At 40.5% G+C, this 21,607-nt stretch overlaps 1 long non-coding RNA gene across 1 annotated transcript; it reads right to left on the bottom strand.

The window, feature by feature from the left end:
- Window positions 1–2,948: 2,948 nt before the first annotated feature.
- Window positions 2,949–16,327, bottom strand: LOC148676539 (uncharacterized). Its single transcript, XR_015927541.1, has 5 exons — window positions 16,164–16,327; window positions 15,104–15,331; window positions 7,552–7,911; window positions 4,293–4,402; window positions 2,949–3,531 (listed from the first exon to the last, which is right to left on the bottom strand). It is a non-coding gene; the product is annotated as an uncharacterized LOC148676539 (long non-coding RNA).
- Between the last annotated feature and the right edge of the window lie 5,280 nt (window positions 16,328–21,607).

Here is a 21,607-nt window from a genome sequence, read left to right on the forward strand (position 1 = left end):
GATTAGACTCAAATCAGGGCCTTTCTAAAGGATTTAGTGAAATCACTACATTCCGTTTTTCATATTTTGATGTGAGGGGCACATGAGGTTTTTTTAACATTATATTTAAGAGTTTTTTTTTCTTCGCTTTTCTTCTGCAGTTGTATGGCACCACTTATTTCCTTCCAAATGAATGTTGCTTGTTTTTCTCTGTGTGCATCCGGTTCCGTTTCCCTACATCAAATAGGCTTATTCGGAAGAATCTCTCTCTCAAGGAGTGATCTTGCAACAATTGTGGTTGTTGGTGCTGTTTGATATCAGGTCAACACATTTGCTGATCTGCTTTATCAGTGCAATCTTTGCCGAAGCTTACAGCTACCATGTCAAAGGTGTGAATTCCTTCTTTGTTGCAAAGACTTCTTTTTTTTTCCATTTCATGTTGTACCTACAGGAAATGCGTGAATCTTATCATTTGTAAGAAAGGATTCGATAAAAGGATGACAACATTAAGGCTATTAGCAGTGCTAGATGGATTTCAAAACTAGATGTTTTTGTGTTTTCTGATCTTTTGACATTTGTAAAAATATCTGTATGCTCTGATTAATTAAAATTATAAAACGGGGAGGTGGCAGTTTTAAGTTATCTTATTTCTGGATTAAAAGGCGGCACGGTGGTTTAGCATAGCTCCCCTGCAGTGCTGGAGCCCTGGGTTTGGCTCTGGACCTGGGGGGGGGGGACCTGACCTCCTCCCTAGCAGCTTATCCTCTCCCACTGCACCCCATAAAAAGGGGAGCCCCTAGATTTCTTCCTCTTAGCAGCTGCGCTCCCTCTTCCTCTTAGGGCAGGGAAAATCGTGGCTGACCCCTCACAACCCCGGCCACTCTCTCTTCCAGCGAATTTCCCTCTCAGCGGAGACCAAGAGTGAGAGCTCTACAAACCGGGACTAACCGACACCTGCACAGCTTCTTCCCCCAGGCCATAGTTCTTATAAACAAGGACACTTCTCTCATCCCTCCTCTGTGATCAGTTGTACATTTTCATTTAACGGCACATGCTACCGATATTTTCTGTAAATATACACAGTATTCACTGTACATTTTATTACTCAACTGTATATACGTTTAAACTGTACGTATCACTGAGATTTGTTTTTATCTGTAGATTTATTTTTTGTTGCCTTTATCTTATTGGAATTTATAAGTTGACACCTGCACCAAGAGAAATTCCTTGTATATCTTGTACTTGGTGAATACAAGTTTCGGATTTCTGATCTCCAGTCTCTCTCTCTCTGTATCTCTCAACTTTTGAATAGCACAATTTTATAAACTAAAGGGCAATAAAGCCTCTGCCTTGTGAAGCTGCATACCTGCTTCCTGCCTTCTTTGTGTCGCCATCCTTATTCAAACTGGGTTTGAGGCCGACCTGCCACAGTGTGGATTTCTGCAGGTCCTCCATTTTCCTCCGACAGTCCAAAGATGTACTGGTACTGTAGGTTAAAGGGGAACTGCAGTTCCAATTACTCAGACCGGTTATTAAATCTTTGTAACAAAATAAATTAATTGATTGAACGAAACGCAAAATTGTGAACTTTGTGAAAGTACTGTAAGTCGCAATTGTTGTCACGAACTGCTGGTCTTGCTATGGGAATTGCTCGAATTGCGACATGATGCAGCCCTTCCTGCTCACTAGTCACCATGATGACTAATGTAATGCAACGTAGGAATGAATAAGTACAGGTTGTGCAGCAGTCATTTCGTTGCAGAAATGTTCCAACGTGATCGGCATGTAGAGTTTAACAAGTAGTATTTGTCAGCAAAACTGTCTCAAAGCTGAGAGCAATGTTTCCATTGGATTAAAGGAGATGTATTCACAAGCCTGCCTGTGTACAATGTCATAGGGCTGCTTCGCATCACCTGATGTTTTGTTGCGTCCTTCTGAATGTGCATTTACCTGTAAATTTAATCTATTTTCAGATGTAAATTTGAGGTTTGGCAAGTTATATTGTACATTTAACTTTTATTGTGGTTTGAATTCCACTCATCAATGTTGGGTCTGTCTAACCCCAGAATATAAAAGTTGCATTGCATTTCTCCTTTGACATCAGGGAAAACTGAGCCTGGTGTGAGTGTGTTTGTGTGTGCTCTGTGATGGTCTAGACTCCCATCCCATCCAGGGTTAGCCTGCTTTGCACCCATTTCCTGCTGGGATAGCTCCAGCTTCCCTGTGACTCCGTTTTGAAATAAGTGGTTAGGAAGTGGATGGAAGGACGTTCTCAATTTGACCTGTCTCTTGTTTTTAGAGCTGTGCAACGTTTCTGAATTTGCTCTTTTGAACAAATTTTTCTTTTCTCAAACTCCATAAAATGGATTGAGGCACAGGTGTTTAAATGAGAAGAATTTGCTTACAGTATGTATGTCTAAAGACTAAGAGACAGAAGCTACTGCATTAGCATGTCACAGGTGTGTGAATGAAATCCCAGAAACACAGACAACACTGAACAACAGTGAAGAACGTAGCTTAGCCCTGTTCTGACTTCCGAAAGCACTTAACTAGTTATTGGAAGCAAACAAGCCTTCATGTATTCACCTGAGATTCATGAGCTGGATAGATGATATACATGGGTACTTTGTTATCAATACCACTGAATACTACAGTGCCGATCATCTGATTGCATATTTAAAGTACATAACCATAATCAGCTCCAAACCTGGATATCCACCTGTAAGGCCACTATGTATTTTTTGTTTAAGCACCTGAAAGACATTAATCAGTGACAGAAGATCCTTGACTTAGATTGTTAAACATTGTTTTTGTCCAAAGGTGGCAGCTCATTATCCATCCAACATCCAGGTGGGGCTGCGCACTGGTGGTGGTGGAGGGGAGTCCCCCATTACCTGTAAAGCGTCCAGAAAAGAGCTACAGTACTGTATAGTGTAAGGAATTATTATTATTTTGTGCTCAGCTTCAAACCCCATTCAATACGTTTGTTTTATTTAATTAGTCACATTTACATTTAAGCAGTAGTATAGCTTATCAACTCTCTATTACAGAAATTGTGGACATTCAATTCAAATTCATCATTTCATAATTGTCCTTTTTTTGCAATTTCTTAATTCTGTTCTGTAATAGGGTGTTTTGGCACAAAGAAACTTAAAATCATTACAAATTCTATGTATTGGTACAAACTAAACAATACACAACATCTACACAAAAAGGTGGTCTCCTTTTAACATAAAAAACCCACAAATCTCATTTGGTAGTTGGCAGTCAGCTGATCTAAGGATATTAACCACCTGTTTCTTGAAAGAAGCCAAAGTATGAGCACCAACCACATGGCTAGTTCATACTCTCACTGCCCTTTGATAAAGAGGTGTTTCATATTCTTAGTTTTTAATGTGCTTCCAAATAGTTTCCGCATGTATCCTCTGGTATGTTTTGCACCGGTCTTTCTGAAGAAATGTGCTGTGATGACATTTGTTGGTCATGAACACTTGTATTTATGTGGAGGTGTGTCCTTATGTGACCCAGAATGGACAGACGGACTCTGGGATCCTGTGAAAATATTGTAGAAGAGAAGTCATTGAAACGCTCAGCACTAATCAAAGTTAAAACAAACATACTAAAGAATTTTCTCAATGAAAATGAGCAGCAGAATAAGATCTATCAAATTTTGTAACAACATTTAATATGTTTCTATTTTCAAAGTATAATCTTATTGTAAAAAAGTGTCAGAATCCCCCTGTAGGTAAGTGGAAATGGCTTGTAAGTAAGGCAGAAATAGCTGTACAGTAGTTCTTTGGAGATAAAGAACTCGAGGGGAGACCCAAAGACTGATTGTGTTTTCAAGAAAGACTTGAGATCTGTGAAGAAAGATGATAAAATAACATGCTAGAATAACAACAAATTCCATATACAATGACATTTTCAAATATTGTTTGAAAAATCAAAGCTCTGAACAATCTTCAAGAATATCTTCTTGTAAAATGAAAATCCACCAATGTTATAGAAATGCTTCATACTAGTTTTACTTTATATGGCTCAATTAAATACATCCTGTTGACAAACGCATTATAATGGAACCTATAATGTATTAAACATTGATAAAAAGGGATTTTTTAAACAGTATACAGTAGGTAATAATACAAAACTACAAACATAAAGGCTACTTAGTGGATATTCATTTTTATGTTCAACGCATTATTAGAGAAAATTAAGATCCCATTACAGTATAAGAATAGGATTTTGTGTTGCCCTAGTTCTGTAATGAGCAAACATTACTTAACATCAATAACAATAACATTTTTAAAGCTTACTACTGTGGAGTGTGTTCCTCCTTCATTGTTTTATTTATGTCCAAACAAAACCAAAAGAAGCAGGAGAATCCAACAGGATGAACAAATTCTAGAGCCCGAGCTTGCCACTGCTAGAAGGAATAAAGACAGAATTAAAACAAAACCTACAAACATCATTGCAAAGGCTTTCTACGGGATCATTTTTACTGTGCAAGCAGAGCCTTGCAAAAAAATATTCACCCATTAGATTTCCACATTTTGCAGTCAGATAGGATGTTTAAAGAAAAATGATTTAAACATGATTTTCAATTGCATAAATCCTCAAGCTCTTTGGTACTGCAACACTAGGTTGGTTCAAGTGCAAAAGACTGATTTAAATTCACCAGGACAGCACCCCAGGGGCTGCTGCAGAGGTGGAGGCAGAATAGAGGAGGGGTACAGGTGTCATAGTGTATAAGATAAGATCACTTTATTAGTCATATACAGTTTCTTGCATTAGGAATTTGTCTTTTTGCATATCCCAGCTTGCTCTCCATGAGACACAGGCAGGGAGAGAGAAGCTTGGGGTCAGAGTGCAGGGTCAGCCATTTATTAAGCACCCCTGGAGCAGTCGGGGTTAAGGGCCTTGCTCCGGGTCCCAACAGAGTAGAATTCCTCTGCCAGCCATGGGATTTAAACCAGCAACCTTCCAGCCACAGGCGCAGAGCCTGAGCCACGGTGCCACTGCCCCACCCCATGTGAAGGAGAGAAGGGGATTATGAATATTATTTATATTTTTAATGTGAAATGACATCAGGAGTGATTATGAAATACTGACAGTTGACGTTGACTGAACTTGGCTGTTGCCATTTCTCCTGAACTTTTGTTCAATTAAAAAGTCACCTAAAAAGCTGTGTGATTTAAGTGGCTTAACTGGTTTCAGAGCACATGCATGAGTCTCTGTAGGAGCCTGAGTTTACCTACTCTGGTAACCTACTCTGAAGGTATTGAATTTCAAGCTACAGGTCACATAGTGACACAAGAAATTAGCATTAATATGACATCTTATTTATTTTATCAAGAATAAAGTGGAATAGCAGCACAGATTAGGAGCACTTTTGATACAGGAAGTTAAATGATCATCATACTGTCCAAACACTACCGAAATCGGGAGCAACAGACAGGACCCTGGTTAGGCCAATGTGAGGCCAAGGGTGACTTAAAAGTACAGTATCTGCAAAGTTCTTTGTCTGAGATGGCTGTCCGTGTTCATATATTGAAAATATCCTGGTTCCTACCCAAACTGGACGAGTATGGTTGAATGGAAATACTACAAACATGTGTCAGAAAGTTTAATGATCAGACAAGAGAAAAACCTTTTGGTCTCAATACAAAGTGTTACTGTATGTGTGGCACAAACCCCACACAGCACATCACCCAGTCAGCACTATCTTTGCTGTCTAGCATGGGGGTGGAGGCATCATGTATGAGGAATCTCCTCATCAACAGGGATGGAGATGTTTTGTCAGGATTCTATAGGAAAACCAGCTTGAATAAGACAAGATATGCCCAAACAATGGGCTGAAAAATTACACATTAGCTGGAGAATGACCTATAGCAGAAGGCCAAAGCCACACTGAAGTGGTCCGAGAATTTGTGCCCTTGAGAGGCCCAGTCTTGACAAGTCTTGACTTGAATCCAATAAAACGTTAATGGTGAGGCTCGACAACTACAGTCCATCAAACTGTAGTCAGAACTGGAGAAAGTTTGTCAGCAGGAATAGATATAATTACATCATCCCACCGTGCAACACAGATAGATACACATCCCAAACACAAACAGCAGCAACTGCTGACAAAGGTTTTCTGCCAAGTGCACTTTTAAATAACCGAATACTTATGCAATCAGAAACTGTTATTTGAGTAGCTTGTTTGGCTGACATTTTAACTCTTTCAGTGATCAAAACCATAACAGTCTTGAGTTCTGATCATTACCGTTTAGAAACAAAAACTTTATGAAAAAAAACATTTAATGGGTCTTTCACTGATTAGATCAGGCTATAATACTGATTAGAGCATTCATTGTAATTAACAGAGCCTCCACTGTCTTAACTGATGTGATTGCACAAAGGTGTTCCATGGAAGATATTATATATTCATATACAGTTTACATACTGTATGTTGTGAAAAGGTTTTACATTACTATTAATTTTCTGATAAATTATGAATCAACAAAAGCTTGTAACCCCCCAAAAAAATACTACCTTATAGGACTTCAAAATATTTGAAGTGCTTGTTAGCTGTTTTTATTTTTTGCATCATATCCATATTTTACGGATATTAAAATTTAACAGGGGTATTTTTTTAAAACACACACTTTTATTTGCTTCGGAGAAGAGTATGCACACACACATTTCATATATTAGCATCCAAAGGTCTACATGTTTCAACACTGTACACATAAATCAGCAGTTACAGCAAATTCCAAAGCCATTCCTAGTCTTTTTTAGATTTCCAGAAAGGTGAAGAAATAAAATTTAAGAATCAAGATTCTTTCATGGAAAATGTGCTCCATTTTATCGAACTCTGTAAAAGACCATTCTGGTCAAACGATGTTTAGAAGGTGAAAATACAATACTTTAAAGTCTTTACAAAGACTTTTGGACATTTTGCTGTATAACTCAATGTTTTAAAAATGTTTATGTGCAAGGTGTTAAAGTCACCTTCTAACCTTCCTCATTTGTACATCCTGTCTCACATGGTGCAGATGTGGTGTTGTGGTTTCACTCTTCTGTTTTTTAAAGCAGAGCAAGTCAAGCAAATAAAGTGAGAAGACGGAGTTCAGGGTTACAAGAAACAGTATTATTACCCACGCTTGCTTTCATGGAATTAATTTTGTCCCCATTTACTGTTTAGCAAAAGTTTTTAAGGTGCTATGTCTGCAAATCTGTAAATACAAACATGAAATTAACAAACAGATGAAAATGTAAAACAGTATGAGAGGTTTCTAGTGGTATCACATTTAAAGTCTTATGTCATTATTGCCCAAGCATACTGTAAGCGCTTTTGAATAATTCTGGGTTTGTATGTCTCTCTCCAAGTATTCTATATTTATCTTTAGAAATGCTCCATATCAATGTCATAGCACTAAATATTACATAATACCATTTATCATCTTGAAAATACACACAAAACCCTGACCAGATTTTAATGAGAAGTTTTTTCCTGGATAAATCATATAAAAGCTCTACTGTAGCACCTTGTACTTTTGGGAGATCATTTGTTTCGTGCAAATTACTTACTTAAGAGTGTTTTCCCAGCTGTAAAGTGGAGCTCCCACTGTCTAGAGCTTGGCTTCTGTTTTCTCTGAGCACAGTAATATGCTCCAGTGTGATCTTCTGTGACCTTAGTGATGTTTAGGTGAATAGTGTCATCTTGTCTGAAGATCTGAAAAGCACTGTCAGGCTTTGTGTAATAGACTGGATCAGGCAGAGCAGTTACATAGAAAAACATAATCATCACAACTGGAGGATCAGCTGTGCGCTGGTTATACAAGTAAACATCATTTCCATCCATTTTGCAATTCAGGTGAAAGCTGCCTCCAAGGGGAACACTCACTGAAGGGTGTCTTTTGTCTTCTAGCTGTGGGCTGCAAACTCCACCTGGAATATTGAAGCTGGTTTTAACTGTCAGTGAAATCAAGTGTGTGAAATTAAAGACAGAACCTTGAACAGAGTACTGACAGTTTACATTTTTCCATATGGCACAGGCCAAAGAATAGGTAATGACTTCACTTAGGATTGAAGAAATGACACAAGCTGTCTCATATACAATGTATACTGTATCAATGGGAGTATGTTAGGTGTAACTTTAGTTTTTGCTATTGTTACAGCTTTTAGGTGACTGAGAAGTGTCACTTAGATTTTAGATAAAGTTTGTGATGCTTGGAAGAGTAAACAGTTCAAACTTCAAAGCAGAGAGGATGTTTGCTGAGGTCAGGGGGGTCCCTTGAGCAGAAACAATTGTAAACCTTACCTTAGTGTACCTAGGTATGTTGTGGGTTAATGATTGTCAATGAGCAGTACAGAAATACACAATATAAGATTACATTAAGAGCACAGAGAAAAAAAGGGAAGAAACAAGAAGCATGGAACAAGGAAGGAGAGAAGAGTCCGGAGCAGTTGGGACTTGAAGTTTGCACCAGGCGAGAGCCTCTGCTTCATGATCATCCAAACCAAATCTGACTGGAGCCCAGTATTTGACCCTTGCTAGAGAGAGCATGCTGTTCTGTGTTTTTAGGGAACTTGTATTTCCTGGCTAAATTATCTTAGTTAGAAACGTCTTTCCTGCTTAGGGTGCATTTTTATGGATAGGGATATAGGCTCCCATTTATTTTGTGGCATCCGAGGTGCAGAGAGGGAGATTTAACTGCAGTTGCATTGTATTTAGTTAGAAGGCAGCTCATCTCTTGTGTGGCCTCTGTAGGCATTATGAGTTTAATACTTAATAGCAGTCTGGGGTTTTCTAGGTGACCAGAATGTTAGGCCTCTGAAACGCCTTGTTTGTAAATACTGTACATCAATGGTTCTCAAACTGTGGTATGCGTACCACCAGTGGTACGCAGAGCGCCCGCAGGTGGTACGCCAAATGACCCTGGAAATTTGTTGTGTGCACTTAAAAATTGGGATGGGTTTTTTATATTTTCTATTTTAATAAACTTAGTTTCTATGTCAAATACGCAGCCTACATACTTAGCTATGATGATACAGTATGTGCTAATACTTGAGTGGACACGAGAGCTACTATGTACAGTAATTCTATACCATTGTATAGGAATGTGTGCTACGAACCTAAGTGACCAATTGTATTAAAAGAAGTTTATCTGTAGCAGATAGGGGGTTAGGAGAATAAAAACTTCTTTTAACTTCTAAGATGGACTCCAGATTGTCTTTTAAGGGGAAACGTAGAAGAATTTCTCCAACAGCGCCAACAGAACAATTTATCGGAAATGAAAACCTCGCAGAAATCAAGTATTATGTAATGGCTGAAAGGAATAGTCGCCAAGAGTACTGATCTTTCTGTTCTGTAAGCCGCTACCAACAAGAACTACAGGAGAGCACATATTTCAGCTTCTGAATGAATTTATCACAGAGAATGACATCGACCGATTGAAAAAAATGCGTCGGAGTTTGTACAGACGGCGCTAGAGCGATAACAGGCAGACACAGCATTGCATGAATTAGAGAGGTTGCTCCAGATATAAAGTGGACACACTGCAGCATTCATCGTGAGGCTTTGGCAATCAAGAAAGTGCCTGATGATTTAAAATCTGTTTGACTCTGCTGTCAAAGTTGTGAATTGTATCAAGGCTCGACCAATGAATTCACATCTGTTCAGTGTGCTTTGTAATTAAATGGGCAGCAAACATGTGCAGCTTTTGCTACATACTGAAGTGATATGGTTATCAAGGGACAAAGTGCTCATGAAGTTGCACTCCAAGATAGAGATGTTTTTGCATGAGAAGCAATCTCCTTGGCAAGTCTATTTGATGATCCAGTGTGGCTGGTAAAATTAGCCAACCTGGCTGATATATTCTCACATTAGAATGAGCTGAATATGGGACAGCAGGGGCTCTCTTTAACAATTTTTGACATATCTGACAAGATCACTGCTAGAAAAGGCTGCAGCTGTTGTTAATAAAATCAACGCAAGTGATGTCTCTGCTTTCCCAACTTTGGAGAACTATTGAACCCTTTGGGCAAGGAATGTTCCTGTCTTTTGTTCAACTACGCCACCTAGAAATACAAACGGAGTGCTAGGGCCCCTCTACATTACCACAGGTTCTGTTTATCTCATAGAATCACCAATGCAAACACACAGAAGCGACAAGCATTTGTATCGCATAAGTGCCGTCTTTAGTTTCTAACTACATTCACATTCGCTATCACCCAAAGACACAACGAAAACAGCATTTGCAGCAACAAAAGGTTCTTCCAAGGGTCATAATAAATCCAGGGGGACAGCAGTCTTTTCTGTAAAGTACTGAAAAGAGACCACTCGAACATTTCTTCTTGGTACCTGGAAAGTTTTTGATGACCCATTTGAAGGAGAAGGGTACTACCCAGTCCAATTTCCCCAGTCTCTTTTCAGGTTACACTAGAAATCCTCCCCCGGGCTATATTCCATTCCCCTCAGTTTGTATCGGCTAGCTGAGCCAGTTTCTTTGCTCCTTGCCTTCAGGTATTAAAAGTCTCTGTACAGTACCTCTGTTCCAATGCCAATGTCTCCCGTGGTCATCAGTTCCTGAACCAATAGGTCCTTGCCTCCGTGGTCCTGCACTCTGCATCTTCCCTTGTGCTGCCTGTGTCGTCTCCAGGGTCTTGTGGGAATCGGGAGCACGCTCTGTTCCGGCTCAGATGTTTTTACTCCTCCCCTCTGCCAATCCCCCTCAGACAGGGTTTCCACTATCCCTGTCAGAAACGTGTTTTCCTAGTATTTTACTTGTGTTGTTAGAGGGGTGTAAGAGTGCCGAGCTTAGGTATTATGGGCCCTTATCACTTCTTTGTTCACTCTCCGGCTCTCCCTCTACCACTACCACATGGAATTCTGGCCCCCACCGAGGAGCTAACTTACCCTTGGCTTGGCTCCTAAAGTTCCGGATGAGCACCCTATGGCCGTAAAACTAAATGCACCTTTTGACCACCTAGGTGACCAATTGCCTCATGGTATTCTCTACAGAGCTCATTTCTTTATCTTGGGGGCACAATTACTTGCATACTCTTACCAGCCCGCCCAGCCCCCTCTGTCTCTAGGACCAGCACCCCCTCTTGAACTTTCATCTTACTCCAAAGGAGGAGATACTTCTGGACCCCTGCTCGACAGCAGTGTTGCTTTACTTCCTGGCTGTATTTCCCCTGCTCAATTCCTTCCCATATTACTTGTAGGTCAGGATCCTCTTGCTGTCAGGGCCCCCATGCAAAAAACTCTGGGAGTAATCCAGTTCCTGCTCCTGCCTCTCCTGGAGCGGCCTGCTGTGCTCAAGCGGATACCTTGGCAATACCTGTGGGCCTCTTTGACAATATATCAGCATTACGGTTGAGCACCCCTGGTCTATACTTAATATCAAATGAAAAGTTTGCTAATTGAGCCACCCACCTCTGCTCAGTTGCACCAAGGTGGGCAGTATCCAAATGCACTAGGGGGTTATTATCTGTAAACACCGTAAACTCTGCTCCCCACAGGTAGTCCTTAAATTTCTCTGTGACTGCCCACTTCAAAGCCAGCAGCTCAAGCTTGAACGAACTATAGTTCTGATCGTTTCGTTCTGCAGGATGGAGACTATTGCTGGCATATGCAATGACCCGCTCAACTCCTTCTTGCTCTTGGGTCAACACTGCCCCCAGTCCCTCGAGGCTGGCATCAGTGTAAAGCTTGAATGGCCGTCTGAAATCTGCATAAACTAGGATTGAGGCACTGAGCAGCTTTTCCTTCAGTGTCTCAAAAGCTTCCTGGCAGGCCAGTGTCCAATCCACCTCCTTTCCTTTTTTTCCGAGGGCAGCTGTGCCACACAATAAGGCATTCAATGAGGCTGCAATCTTTGAAAACCTTGGGATGAATCTTCGGTAATATCCCATGAAACCCAGAAACGAGCGCACCTGGCACACCGTCACAGGAGGTGGCCAGTCTTTTACTGCAGATCCTTTTTCAGGGTCAGTCTCAACTCTAGCTTTACTGACCACATGCCCCAGGTACTTTACCTTTTTGCGGAAGAGAGCACATTTCTGAGGTTGTAGTTTTAAACCATGATCTTTCAGTTTCTCAAACACCTGTTCCAGATGCTGCAGGTGAGTCTCAAAGGTGGGTGAGTACACAATCACATCATCTAGATATATCAGTAGTGACTCATTTATCATTGGCCCAAGGTAGTGCTGCAGCAGGTGTTGAAAGGTTGCAGGGGCATTACACAGTCCAAAAGGCATACTGTATGCTCAAACTCGTACAGCTCCAGTGGAGTGGTGAAGGCAGTCTTTTCCCTGTCCTGTTCACTAACTTCCACCTGCCAGTATCCGCTGGCCAGGTCCAAAGTAGAGTACCACTCTGTCTGTGACAGTGTAGTGTCTGTAAAAAGACATCTCGATCATTCTATACATCATCTTCTGCAGTCCTACTCAACTCTGCCAATGGCTGTCGTGAAGGGAGTTCCAAGCAATAAGATAAAATCACTTTAGTGGCCCTACACAATTTCTTTCATTGGGAGTTTGTCTTTTCACATACCCCAACTTGCTCTCCATGAGACACACAGACAGAAAGAAGCTTGGGGTCAGAGCACAGGGTCAGCCATTTATATGGCATCCCTGGAGCAGCTGGGGTAAAGGGCCTTACTCAGGGCCACAACAGAGTACAGTAGGATTCCTCTGCCGACTGCGGGAGTTGAACCTGCAACCTTGCAACCACAGGCACAGATCCTTAGCGACAGTGCCACTGTGCCGCACGTTCTGTATGCACAAGTTCTGTATGCACACAGGGACCCGTCCGTCCTTGGTCCAGCCCACGGACCTAACCACCTGCCACTCCACTAACATGCAGTGACTCCCTCGCTGGGAACACTCTGGGACCTGGGCCCACACCACCATTTCACTGTTTGGAGGAATCTGGACTAATCTGTCATGTCAGCCTGGCCATCCCGATTCGTCCTTCGGATTCTTTCCAGCCTCCCTTCCACTGGCATATGGTGAACATCCTCGCCCACTCACCCAGGGACTGCCAAGAGACATGGGCTTGGAAGGCTTTAAGATGGAGCTGGAGCTCCAGTCGTAACTCAGTACGTAAGGCATCTGCCAACTGTCCTGGTGCAGGTCCATTTGAGGCCAGGGGGAGTGTGGTGATGGTGGCACTGGCTGCAGCTTCGGATTCTCCCCCCCAGCCTTCCTCTTGTAGCAACCATTCCTCTCGGGCCAAATCCTGGAAGGTCAGGGCGGGCTCCCTTCGAGCTTGACACTGTAGCTCCTTCTGTAGGGGTCCTGGCTGCAGACCCACTAGAAACTGTTCACGAAGTGTGTTTTCCATGCTTAAAGAGCCCCCTGGTTCTTCTGCCCTCCAATGTTTAAACAGCTCACACAAGCAGAGGATAAATGCCTCCAAAGATGCCACAATTCCCTGTCTGGCCTTAAAAAACTCAGACCTAAGACTTGCTAACAAAGGCTTTTCCTTAAACAGTTCATCCAGTGCAGTGAAATCCCTGCTACCGTTGACTGAGCCGCAGAGTCCAAAAGTGAAACTTTCGTATTTTCTATTTGAATAAAATTAGTTTGTGTCAAATACGCAGCCTACGTACTTAGCTACGTCGATACAGCACATGCTAATACTTGAGTGCTCGTACTCCTCTCGAGCTTTCAGAGCTCAGCACCACATTCGCCAACGGAACAAGTGATCAAAAACAAATACCTTGTAAAAATCAAGTATTATGTCGTGGCTGAAAGGAATAGACGCCAAGAGTACTGACGCTAGCTCCGATAAATCATGCACACCCGTTGAGAACGAGACTGATTTTACATCAGCCACTAGGGTTTTACCATATTTGAACATAAAAAAGAGGACACCCTGAGGAACTTTCCTATTGCCTTATGTGGGAAGGGGTTGGAATGTTTTTTTTTTAAATATCCCACATTTTATGTTCATTGGTATAGTAACTGTGATGATGTTTAACTGTGTGAAATGCATATGTCCCCTCTGCTGCAGTAACAGTATCCTGTGTTTTAATTTTATATTTTACAACATAATCTGTTAATTTGGGTGACGAACTCTCTCCTCGAATTGCCTTTTTGTGTTTGAGTCAACATGAGCTTGCAAGTCAAGTACACCTTTATTCGCCAAGGAGACAAAAGTACGAGGCTTACAGACCAAACATTCAGCTCTCTTCCACTTCAAAAACAGAGAATTTGTTTTTCCACAAAGGTCCCAAGGTGAACTAGAGAGGTTAAGACACTCTCTCTCTTTCTAACTATCTTTAAAACTTTTGTTAATTATTCTTCGTGGTGAAAACAATGGGCTCAAAAATCCCGGAAATATTTGAAAATTTCCCCCTAGACGGAGATATAGGGATCAAAATAGAGGAAATGTTGGGGGAAATCCAGACATATGGTAACCCTATGGGCCACCAACACTAGCTCTTCTGCTGAACCTGACACAGACAGCACTGCTAGCGTTAGCAAGTGTTGGAACAAGTGCTCGGTGCTATTTTTATTATACTGTATATGTGTGTGAGTGTGTGCGTGCGCACGCTCATGTTGCTCAGTGAGATTTTCTGGGGTTCCTATGAGATGATGACTTGTAGGTGGTACTTGGTCCAAAAAGTTTGAGAACCCCTGCTCTAGAAAATAATGATAAATAAAATGTGTTTGAACATAACTGTGCTTCTATTTATTAGTAATATTATTTAACTACTGTAATTGCTGGGATAACGAGAATAATAAAAGTCTTCCCACAATTCAAACTAATGTGCAATTTTTCTTCTAATTACAAGCAAGTCTGCCCATTATCTCTTCACCCATAATATACATTTTGGGTAAACTTCCAGCTAACTCTAAAGGGAGATTTTAAATTCCTTGACTGATCAAAAAATATGCAGAAAAATTTGGTATTTTTTATCTGAATTGTCAGAGAGTCTTGGACTTTGTTTATTGGTTATGACAACTAACTGGAAGTAGGTAACAAATATAAGCTTCAGTGTTTCAGTTAATGTGATGTTATGATTTTTCTCAACAGGTTTCACATTGCTTATACTGTAGATCTCCTGTAGATTACATGTTCATCATTGAGTGTATCGTTGAACTTTTATCCAGGATTTATACTCACTATTTTTTCCTTTTCCAAATATGTACACATCCTTGATTTTTTTAGCACAGTAATACGTTGCTGTAATATTCCTCTTCTGAAAGTTTTCTTGCTTGATTTCTGCTTTCTCAATCTGCACAGGATTGTGATTTGGACACTGTTTATACCAGAGCAAGCCTTTGTCCGACGCTTCACAGGTAATATCATGTTGGTTATTTGCTACCCGAGAATGTTGGGTACAGCCGATGTCTGTTGAAATGAAAAGGCATTCAAATAATTATCTATCCTTTTTTAAGGAATTACTGATGGTCATAGCTCTTTATTTAGGTTTTCTAGATTTTTCTGCTTGACCATTTAAAAAAGAATGAAAATGGCAATCTCTCTGAAGTTGAAGTTCTTCTGTATCATGCAAAACCTGTCGTTACATATGGAATTTAACTGTTCGGAAATTTGTGAACACTGTAAAATGCACTAAATTAGAGAGTCATTCTACCCAGATCATTTAGAATACTGTTTGAATCAGAGTTCCACTCATATGGACAACCAAGACTGCCCCTGATATTCACATTTTTCAGATTTTCAGATATTCAGATTTAACCCACTTCACAGCTGCAAAATGAATTCTACAGAGTTATGAATCTTGTCTAGTACTGTACATGTCTTATCCCTTACTGTTGAACAATACCCACTTCGAAGGCTTGCAAGATAAAAATTAGTTTTAAAGGGCCAGACAGACTTTTTGTTCCATTCTGCTTTCCTGGAACAACAATATTTATGTAGTACTTGTACTGAGAAAGATATACATCATACTAGCAGAAGAACTAAAATACAAATATTTGTTTCAGAATTGTTGAGTATCATTAAATATTAGTTAGATCAAGATTTTAGTATACCACTGCATAGGTGAATTTTTCTGAAGCTTATTCGATTTCTCATATTTCAAAAGATTTCAAAAGATTTTATAAGCAAAGACGAAATGCAAACCAACTGTATATGCAACTCCAAAATAGAACAGATTAAATTGATTCGTAGATGTATACAGTAATAAAAAAAATGTTAATAAAATGTATACAGAACTTACTTAACAGGATGAAAATGATGGTAAATTTCCTACTCATCTTGAACGTATCTTTTCCGGTACTAGGGATGTCTTCCAGTATGTACTATAAACTGTAACTAAAGCTTTAGGAATGGAAGAATCTGAGCAGAAAACTGTACTGGAGTAGGCGGGTTATAATGACGCATAATGCTTTCATTAGCACATGTGTAGAATGTTACATTTTTCTCATAAGAAATTTTTAACAGAAGTTAAAAGAGGAAGGTTAGATCCTCATTTTGTCCACTTCCATTCTCTTCTACGTACAAATATATTTAATAATAATAATTGCTTATACTTATATAGCGCTTCTCAGGTAATGGGGACTCCCCTCCACCACCACCAATGTGTAGCCCCACATGGATGACGCGATTGCAGCCATAGTGCACCAGTATGCTCACCACGCACCGGTGGGGAGGAGAACAGAGTGATGAAGCCACTTCATAAATGGGGATTACTGGGAGGCCATGATTGGCAAAAGCCAGGGGAAAATTTGGTCAGGACAACAGGGTACACACCCCTGCTCTTTTCGAAAAATGTCCTGGGATTTTTAATGACCACAGACAGCCAGCAGTCGGTTTTATGTCTCATCCAAAGAAGTGCCTTTTTACAGTATAGTGTCCCCGTCACTACACTGGGGCATTGGGACCCACACAGACTGCAAGGTGAGCACACACCTCACACCACCCCATCTACACCTTTGCAGGTTGGCTCATTCCTCTCAAAGGTGAGAGATGAGTGTTTAGCCCCATCCTTACAAGCAGGCTGCTATTCTCTGAGCTAGGCCAAATACCTTCCACACATTTCACCCTCTATCACATTCATTAGCAACTAACTCAACTACTGAAAGAGTTTTGGAAGAAGTGTTGTACAATACCTACTGTACAGTAGCTCCTAAGTGCAATGGAAACTGAGCAGAATATTTGAATAATATAGCACTATCAGGGTGAGAGAGTCAGGTGTTTTCCCACTAACTGGGAATCCATCCACTTTCACACTTGTCACTAATGTACTAGGGAAGTTAAACCATTACTTACTAAAGTAAACTAAACCTAACCCTAACTATGTGACTTTTTTGTCACATAGTTAGGGTTAGAGAACTACTTTGAGAACTGTTGCTATTCAATCTCAATGTGAAACACTTAAGGTAAACATTTGATCTGTGCAGCATTATAAGGATCTTTTTAGTATTTGCTTCAGCTCTTCCAAGCATGCATCTATATTTGTGTTTGCAGGACACGGTATCCCCGTTTGATGAGCCTGTGATCAAAATATTCATCCATCAGCACTTTCTAATGAACAGAAAAAAAAATGTAAATGTCACCTCCATCCACTGCATTGCTGCCTTGGACCTGACCTCATCTTCACCCTACAAAACCATCCCCACTCTGGGCTTGACAGTCAGATTTGCCACCCATCAACACTTAATTAAGAACATCAGTCCTGCCAGTTACAGAGATTTTGTAACTATGTCCAAATCAATACTTCATATGCTGATACACATAAGAAAATGTCTTCTTTTGTCAAGCAGTTTAAAAGTTTAACAGCAGTTTAAAAGTTTAGGACTGTTTATCTGCAGATACAAAAAAAATGTAAAGTAAAATGTCTGGATTTTTTTTCACTTTGACATTATAGAGTACTTTGTGTTGATGAGTGGCAAAAAGTCTCAGTTAAATACATCACGTTTCTGTGCCAAGGGGGGTGAATACTTTTGCAAGGTACTGTAAGTTCTTATTAACAATTTAGTCACCCTACAATCCATCTTCCCATCTTGTATTATTCACAGGATATGATAATATCCCATCTTGAACACATGCTTATGTGCAGACAACAAACGATTATTTTGCTTTACTCCACTTTTAATATCAAACTGTGCATAAATCCAGCCTTTATACCATTCATGGGGTTTATACCAGTCTGTGGGTTGAGTAGTCCTCCATCACACCGGAACAAGGAGGGCTTGTACTAATTCCCCAGCTATGGAGGCTGGCATGATATGACCCATGTTCAGTGCTAAAGCAATTCGGAGTGGGGAGCACTGGATGAGCATTTATGTCATGTCTCTTATCAGTACTCAGGAATGCCTGGTGAAGCTACTGGTTTGCCCAGAAGACTCAATTCTGAGAGCAGCTTCAGGAGAAGAGCCAAGTCCTAGTCTACAGTAAGTCTCAAAGCCAAGAACATACACAAAAACTGTCAAACCATCCCCTTAGTGAATTTAGATTTGTGCTCTGTACACATTATGGAAAATCAAGATCCAGAGAGCTTGGAAAAACCCTAAGATTAAAGCATGAGGTCAGGGTACAGTGTTCTCTAGCCGAATAGAAAGAGGAACAGTGATTCACGCCACTCACCCCTCCCTATCTGGGGTTCATGCAGGAAACTCCCAAGGGAACTGAGATGTAGAGGGCAAACAGCAACAGTTACTGTTAACATGATGAGTTTTGATCATATATATTACTAACTGTTATTTGTGAGAAAGCTCTTTCCATGAGGACACTCTGAACCGTTATGCTATTACTTTAAAGACAGACTTCAAAACTGATGTGACAGATTCATTGCAAAGGGAAACTAAAAGAAAAGCCAAAGAAATGCTGATCATGCAAATGTGGAGGAAGCAGCCTAGTATAATCCAAATCAGCAACATTTCCTTTTAGTAAAAAAAATACAATGTATTTTCTTGTCTCGTCTTTTCTGTCAGTGCAATTTCAGCATGGTCTGACCCAATTAAGATGTGTAGACAAATTATTACCTGGTTATTAACTAAGGAAAACATCATTGCTATGGCTACAATCACAGCTTTAGTTGATGTGCAGCTTAAAAGGATCATTTTGCACTTTTAGATATTATTGCATGTTGAATTTATAAAAGCCTGTGAGATGGGCAATGGAAGAAGTGTCTATTTCCAGGGTAGATCCATATTCAGATTTCTTTATTTTCAACTGACCTGTGGTACCTTTCAGTACCAATCAAAACAAAAGGCTAACTCCTTATTGGAGTCTTAATTTTATTTTTAATCAATGACTTCCGTATCTAGAAGGAGAAAAGACTAATTCCACACACACCCCAAAACTCCCTGCTATGTAAATCAAATGCTTCATCGTGGATTAACTTTAGTTTTCATACTTTTTCTCTGCCTCTCCCTCCATCTTTTCCTAAGAAAGACAGCCCTATTTTTTTCACCGGGTTTATATTTTCTGCCAGCTGTGTCTATGTATCGCTGGGTTAGTTTCTGATGCCATTTTAGCATTGTGAGTTACCCTGTTTCCCAGAAAAGCCACAATAATGACTTTCTGTGGAAATCTGAACATAGACAGCTACAAAGTCCACTCCAGAATGCTTCCTCACAGAGCCATTAGAGCCAATTTGTAGAACCAATTAAAACTGAGCTTAATTAAACATTAATTAACTGTTAGTATGTTAGAATTCTGCAAGCAGCTAAAATAGAAGGAAGCTGTAATGTAAGGGGACAAAAATACAGTGGCATAACATTTATATAATACTGTATTTTTTTCAGGAAATGCGTCATGCATTGTTGCTTAAGTCTGTTCATGATTAGGTTTCCAAAAAATTACAGAACTTGTTTACGTAATTCACAGCAGGCATAGGGAAGATGTGGCCAATTTCGTAGTATGCCTTGAAACTACTAAATCGTGATATTTATTCTACCTTTAATAAAATAATTAACAGAGCCACTGCAGAGTGACTTAAGGTCAAATTAGAGAGGAAATCACCTGTACTATCAATAAGCTCTCTCTCCAAAGAAGCAGAGAGTTTCATTCTGGGACTCACTTCATCGAACAGGTCAGGCTGATGGAATCCCTGTCATGGTTTTGCTAAAAAGGTTTCATGTTCCTCTGAGGTACAACAGGCGATAAAACATAGAAGACATTAGCGTTAGCGTCATCTTGATTAAGGTCAGACAGCTCTCCAAAGCCTGCAAGCAAATTGTCATTGACGTCCACAGGTTGGGGGATGTCTATAAAACAATACACAGAAACTGCTGCAAACGATTGAGTCCATCCTTCTAAACTGTAGTGTCTGTTATTAAGAAATTTGTTTACCACTGTAGCGGTCACCATCCCAAACAGTGTTAGACACTGTGTTAGACACTCCCTTAATGTTAGTTACTGTTCCTTTAAGAAGAAAAGCAGCATGGGATGTAGTTTGGGACCAGCTGGGGTGGCGCAGTGGTTAGCAGGGCTGCCTTGCAGCTCTGGGGTCCTGGGTTCAACACCTGGGGTTCTATCTGCGTTGATTCTGCAAATGCTCTCCATGTTTGCATGGGTTTCCTCTGTTTGTTAATTAATAGGGCTTGTTTTTCTAATACACCAGAGTGCGTCAGTTCTCACCACGCAGGTCATGGCAAGGAGGGTAGCAAAAGGTAGAGAACGCTATTTTTATAGAAGCTACACTAAAGAAACAAGGCATAGTGTAGAATGCCACCAGCTTACCCTTAACAGCACTACTTGAGTGGAGAAGCCAGTGCATATTTGTTTGGAGGGGTCCTCAGAAAGGTCAAAAGGTTGCAGACAGATAGGAGACTGTTTATATGCCTGAATGATTAGCTAGAAAATCATATCATTGTTGGAATAATAATAATAATAATAATTGCTTACACTTATATAGTGCTTTTCTGGACACTCCACCCAAAGTATTTTACAGGTAATGGGGACTCCCCTCAACCACCATCAATGTGCAGCATCCACCTGATGCATAGTGCACCAGGACACTCACCACACATCAACTATCAGTGGGGAGGAGAGCAGAGTATTGGAGCCAGCTCATAGATGGGGATTATTAGGAGGCCATGATTGGTAAGGGCCAATGGGAAATTTTGGCCAGGACACCAGGGTTACACCCTTACTCTTTACGAGAAACACCCTCGGATTTTTAATGACCACAGAGAGTCAGGACCTCGGTTTTACATCTCATCTGAAGGACGGCGCCTGTTTATAGTATAGTGTCCCCATCACTATACTGGGGCATTAGGACCAACATAGACCGCAGGGTGAGCGCCCCCTGCTGGCCCCACTAACACCACTTCCAGCAGCAACCTCAGTTTTTCCCAGGAGGTCTCCCATCCAGGTACGAACCAGGCTCACACCTGCTTAGCTTCAGTGGGTTGCCAGTTGTGAGTTAAAGGGTGATATGGCTGCTGGAATGCTGAGAGGAGAGGATATCAGAGTCTAATGTTATTACTAAAAATGGCAACCAGGTATAGAAGGTCTAATGAATGTCTGTTCTGTATATTGGTAAGGGTTTTATGTATTTGTGTGTCCAAGTAGTCCAGACTACCGTGCTATGAGTTGTTTGTCTTGGTATTTTTGTTTTACAGCATTTATAATGGTACAGCCCAAACCCTATTTAAAGAGTGTTGTGAGACCTAGTGGGGGTGAGTCAGTAGTCTTTAAACAAAGAGCAAGCTG

This window comes from Lepisosteus platostomus, chromosome 2 (genome assembly GCF_059453375.1).
Source record: "Lepisosteus platostomus isolate fLepPlt1 chromosome 2, fLepPlt1.hap1, whole genome shotgun sequence".
Classification (NCBI taxonomy): Eukaryota; Metazoa; Chordata; class Actinopteri; order Semionotiformes; family Lepisosteidae; genus Lepisosteus; species Lepisosteus platostomus.